Below are 5950 nucleotides of genomic sequence, written 5' to 3'. Positions count from 1 at the left end.
GAGAGTTGGATGAGTGGCTAAGAGCCCTTATTGCTTTTGTAGAAGACTTGAATTTAGTTCCTAGCATACTTGTGATAGCTCATAACCATATGTAACTCCTGTCCCAAGGAATCAAACACCATTTTCTGACCTTCGAGGGCAACAGGCAGGAACGTACATATAGGCAAAACCTCATACACATAAAATAATCTTAAAAAGTTTTTTTAAGTTATTTGTGATATGATACCATTGTGAATAAAATTAAGAGCAGTGAAATTTGTGGGGAGACAGGGTCTTACTGTGCATCTTGGACTGACCTTTAAGGCTGCAACCTTCCTGCTTCAGCTTCAGCAGCTCTGTTTTTATAGTTAAGTGCTGGGACTGTACATACGAATCAGCACCTTCAGCTGAAACAGTTAAATTGTGCAGTATAAAACACAGGTGATGAGGCACATATGCACCTGGGAGCTGAAGCTCCTGCCTGAGAATGACGCTGGTTAGAATCTTTCCAGGTAAGCCACGACCTTGTAGTGTTACACAGATTGGTAGAAATGGGTTAGATCAGGATGTGAGAGTTAGCCAATAAGAGGGTAGAGCTAATGGGCCAAGAAGTGATTTAATTAATACAATTTCTGTGTGGTTATTTTGGTGGTTAAGCTAGCTGGGTGATGGGACGCGTCTGCTCCTTCTCACAACTCTTGGTTAAGAAAAATAGGGATTGATGGAGGAAAACCCCCTGAAAAATCTCCGATAGGAGCAGATGGTCAGATGATCCAGTGCTTTAGAGCACCCCTGTTGCAGTTTCTTTTGAATTCTATATCCAAAACAGCTTCAAGACTTCTGACTGAGATGACCAAGCCACAAAGAATACTCCAGTCAGGACTTGACCATAATCTTAAATTTTCTTTGGGTCCCAATAAGATTATCAATGCCCCCAATCAGCAGGAAGTAGCCTAGAAAACTATGCCCACATTTCCAAAATATGGATTATGGATGTTTGTCTTTGTTTAGAATGTTGGTTACAAGTTGTTATGGATAATGGTCAGGAAAAAATAGCTTAACAAAGTAGATTAGATCCAGGGTCTTGTTTTGGAAAGAAAAAAGAGAAATACTGTGGGATAAGGCTTTTATACTGTAAAGATTTGCCACTCATATTGATTTAATAAAACTCAACCAGACTAGGAGAATTCTGGGAAGAGGAAAGGCTCAGTCTGCAGTCACCAGCCAGATGGAGAGGGAGCAAGATGAGAACATCCCACTGAGCTAATGTAGATAAGAATTATGTGTTAATTTAAGTTGTAAGAGCTAGTAAATAATAAGCCTGAGCTAATAGGCCAAACAGTTTATAATTAATAGAAGCCGCTATTTCTTTGATACTGAATGGCTGCAAGACTCGGTGAAACAGAAACTTTCATCTACAATTATGGGCTGGAGAGATGGCTCAGTGGTTAAAAGAACCGACTGCTCTTCCAGAGAACCCGGTTCAAGTTTCAGCACCCACATGGCAGCTAACAACTGTCTATATGTTTGACACCCTCACACAGACATACATGCAGGCAAAACACCACTGCACATAAAATAAAAATAAATAAATTATTTTTAAAAACTATGATTATTTATTTTCTTGAGACCAAGTTCCAGTGGAAGGAAGAAAAGAGAGAATGGACAAGGAAAATGCTTTCTTACTATTTATTTAGAGTAACTTAACATCACATCCCAAATCACCTGGTGTTCTGCAAAAGGACCACATTCTCCAAGCAGATACAAAGCTATAAACTAGAGGGTGCCTGCCTCATCAGCAATCCTACCTCCAATATGAGGGAACTTTTGACTCTGCACTGAGATTCTCAGCCCGCATCTTCTGCCCTTTGATTTGCTCTCCCTTCCGTGCCCAGCACAGGCCTAGACATACATGACCCTGCAATTTGTGTATCAGTTGCTTCATGTTTGAGTTGACACTCTGGAGCAGGAACCAAGGCAGAGTTTTCATCTGAAGACAAAGCAGGGAGACTGGGGGTATAAGTCAGTTAGGAGAGTATTTGCCTAGTATGCGGGAATCCTCGAATTCAATCTCCAGCATAAACCAGGCATGGCAGTAAGCCTAAGGGTCAAGGTCTTTCATAGTTAAAATTACAAGCATGTGCCACCACACATGGACTTTTGATGTAGGTTCTAAGGATCCGATTCAGGTCCTGGTGTTTGCAAGGTAAGCGCATTGATTACCAACTGAGCCATCACAGCCTCAAAACCGTCTCCTTGACAACAGCCCTGAAGCAGTTCTCTGATAAACTTCTGATGGTGTTGTGGGAACTCCTTCAGCCAATAATATTTAAGAACCCGGCCCACTTTGGTCTCATGTACTATAAGTGAAGACAAAAGCATTCATGGCCCTCTTTCCTGCTGGATTCGGTTTTAGTTCCCAGCGCACGCAGAGGACTGTGGATCCCTACTCTTACTGTCATACTCCATTCCGGGTGACTGTGGAACTCGTTGGTACAACTGCATGATGGGGTCCAGATTTCTCAGAAACCAGTTCCCTGTCTGTTCTGCTGAGAGCAAGGTTTGAAGGAGCGTACTCAGTCTTTATTTTTGTCCATGGCAACAATGATCCCCGAAAACACCTCTCTCAGGAGATAATCTTTTTTTTTTTTTTAAAGATTTATTTATTTCTTATGTATACAGCATTCGGTCAGCATGTATGCCTGCACACCAGAAGAGGGCACCAGATTTCATTATAGATGGTTGTGAGCCACCATGTGGTTGCTGGGAATTGAACTCAGGACCTCTGGAAGAGCAGCCAGTGCTCTTAACCTCTGAGCCATCTCCCCAGCCCCTCAGGAGATAATCTTAACTAGTCCTCATAGAGGTTTCTTGATTGAAGTAAACTCCGACACGTGCTCACAAATAAAAAAAAGTCTAAAAGCCTTTCTTCTGTGTGTTTCTTTTTTCTCTTCTTTAACGTAACTGAATAGTTGAAGTTAGGCTATAATTTTGTAGCTAGGCTTTTACTAACCCGCAACTAGGTTTAATGGAGACTTTTTGGTCCAAATCCTTAGCCCGACCCTGTGTGGCACCATGCCAGCTTGGATCAGTTACTTTCTACTCCTGATAGAGTTCATGGTCCTTGGAGTCCTGGAAGGAGAGGAAGGGGGGCTTGCAGGCCTGGATCCATCCTCATAAATCTTCATTGAACCCAGAACTGGCCACAAGGCCACTTCACTCGTCTCCTGCAGCTGTAGACAGAATCTGTCATCCTTTGACCAGAGACTGACTCGGGATCTCTGTCCCCTCAGGGATAGAAGGTAGGGAGCAGCAGTGACCACTGGTCCCATTCCTAAACCTGGCTTCCATCCAGCTCAGAAACGAGCCCCACCTCCCATTGGACACGGACAGTCTCTGGACACAGCTGACACCCAGCTGCTAGTCTCCCCTCCCACATGGGCTGGTAGTGAGGGGCCAGCCAGAGATCACCAAAGCTGACTAGGTCATAGGCTATGTGCCTGGAATCTGCAGAAGTTCTAGTTTCCTTCTTTTTGGTTTTTCTTTGTAGCCCTGGCTGTCCTGGAACTCACTCTGTAGACTAGACTTGTTTCAAACTCAGACATTCACCTGCCTCTGCCTCCTGAGTGCTGGGATTAAAGGCCTGTTGCCACCACACCCTGCCTATAATTTTTAAATTCTAAATATAAAAGCTAGTGGTAGAAATTTTTATAGCTAGAGAAGTAAAAATAAAATCAACCTGGGCATGCTGACTTGCCCCTGTAATCCTAGTGCTTGGAAGCTGAGGCAGGAAGAGGATCATGACCTTGAGCCAGCCTGGGCAGCACGTAGAGACCCTGTCTCAAAAGTAAATAAACTGACTGCCACTCAAGAGAGCTCTGTGAGTAAAGGTGCTTGCCGTCAGGGCTGATGACTTGAATTAGATTCCTGGAAGATTTGCCCATGGTGGAAGGAAAGAACCATCTCCCAAAAGTTTCTCTATGACCTCCTTTTGTGTGCAACATGGACAACATGCACACACTAAATAATTAAACAAGGCTGGAGAGATGGCTCAGTGGATAAGAGTGTATCCTCTTCCAGAGGACCTGAGCTCAAGTCCTAGCATCGGTATCTGATGGCCTGCAGCTGTGTGTAACTCCAGCTCCAGTGGAGAATCCAACCCCTCTGGCCTCCATGGGCATCTACATTTCAACGTGACTACGTACATGCATGTGGGTGTGCATGCATGCTCTCTCTCACACACATGACTTTTAAAATATATCTTTAATGTGGTGATGCATGACTTTGATCCCAGCACTTGGGAGGCAGAGGCAGGTGGAACTCTGTGAGTTTGAGGCCAGCCTGGTCTAGATAGTGAGTTCCAGGACAGCCAGAGCTACACGGAGAAATCCTATATAAAAAATTTAAAAAAACAATTAAATTTGCAGTTTATTGAAAGTAGTTCTCTATATAACAATGTTACAAGCATTTCTTTAGAAATGGTTGAAAATGCTTCTAAAATGTGATTATCGACCATGGTATGCATGATGGTTGTAATTGTTGACATTCCTTTTAGAAGTTGTGAAATGTTACAACTTGTGCTTATGTAGACACAATCTTCTGTCTCCGTACAGAGGCACTGACTTCAATAAAGTCTATTTATACTAATCTTGAAAAAAATAAAAAAATAAAAAAAACAACTAAAATAAAATAAAGTCACATACAGCCCAATCACTGTCTGTACTTTGCTAGTTTTCTTCTTTTTTTTTTTTAGTATGTGGATTTATTTTTGCTCCATGCATGAGATTTTAAAACATATTTGTTTATTTTTATTTTATGTGTGTGAGTGTTATGTGTGTGCGCCACATGTGTACCTGGTCACCAAGGAAGAATCAGGTTCCCTGGAAATGGAGTTACAGATGATAGTAAGCTACCATGTAGGTGCTGAAAATTGAACTCAGGTCTTCTGGAGGAAGATGACCAGTGCTCTTAAATGCTGAGCCATCTCTCCTGCTCCAGATTTTTCTTTTTTTTTTAAAAAAAAAATTTATTTATTATGCATACAATATTCTGTCTGTGTATATGTCTGCAGGCCAGAAGAGAGCACCAGACCTCATTATAGATGGTTGTGAGCCACCATGTGGTTGCCGGGAATTGAACTCAGGACCTTTGGAAGAGCAGGCAATGCTCTTAACCACTGAGACATCTCTCCAGCCCTCCAGATTTTTAAAACAGAATCTCTCTATGTATCCTAGACTGGCCTTTAACTCAGTCCTGCCACAAGTTCCAGAGTTATAGGACTATACTAACACGCCCTGCTTTAAATGGGCTCATCTTGTGTCAACTACTTGATATCGACTATATTTTTGTATCTGTATTAACTATGATATTTTTTAACATATCCTGAAATTATTCCTTTTTAAAAAAAGATTTATTTTGATGTGCATAGGTGTTTTGCCTACATGTATGTCTATGTGAGTGTGTCAGATCTCCTGGAAAGGGAGTTGCAGATAGCCATGAGCTGCCATGTGGGAGCTGGGAATCAAACTTGGGTCTTCTGGGAAGAGCAGCCAGTGTTCTTAACCACTAAGCCACTTCCCCAGTCCTGATAGTGCTGTGTGATTAGAAGCTCCTTGAAAATCTAATTTGTAGTGGGTATGGGCGTCCCCTAAGATCTCCAAAGCACCCTTCTCCTCCACAGTACTGCTGTCTCTGATGATTCCTATTGCAGGTCTCCACGGTTGTCATAGCTAATAGTCTTGGGATCTCTTTAAGTACAAGAAGAGGCTAGGCCAGGACACCGAAACTCTCCAAGTCACGTTGGGATAGACTCCTTTACCTGGTTAGATCCTGCTGGATCTGTTTCCTACATCCGGACATGAAAGAAATTCAAGTGGAACCTTGCCTTTGAGTACACCCTCACCCTAGCCTTGCCTGAGGCTTCCTTTCCTTTGGGGGGGAGGGGAATGGGTCTGGAGAATTTCTGAGGCTG

The sequence above is a fragment of the Microtus ochrogaster genome, chromosome 8 (assembly GCF_000317375.1).
Source record: "Microtus ochrogaster isolate Prairie Vole_2 chromosome 8, MicOch1.0, whole genome shotgun sequence".
Classification (NCBI taxonomy): Eukaryota; Metazoa; Chordata; class Mammalia; order Rodentia; family Cricetidae; genus Microtus; species Microtus ochrogaster.
The sequence above is the reverse complement of the archived record's forward strand: the minus strand, read 5'-3'. Positions refer to the sequence as shown.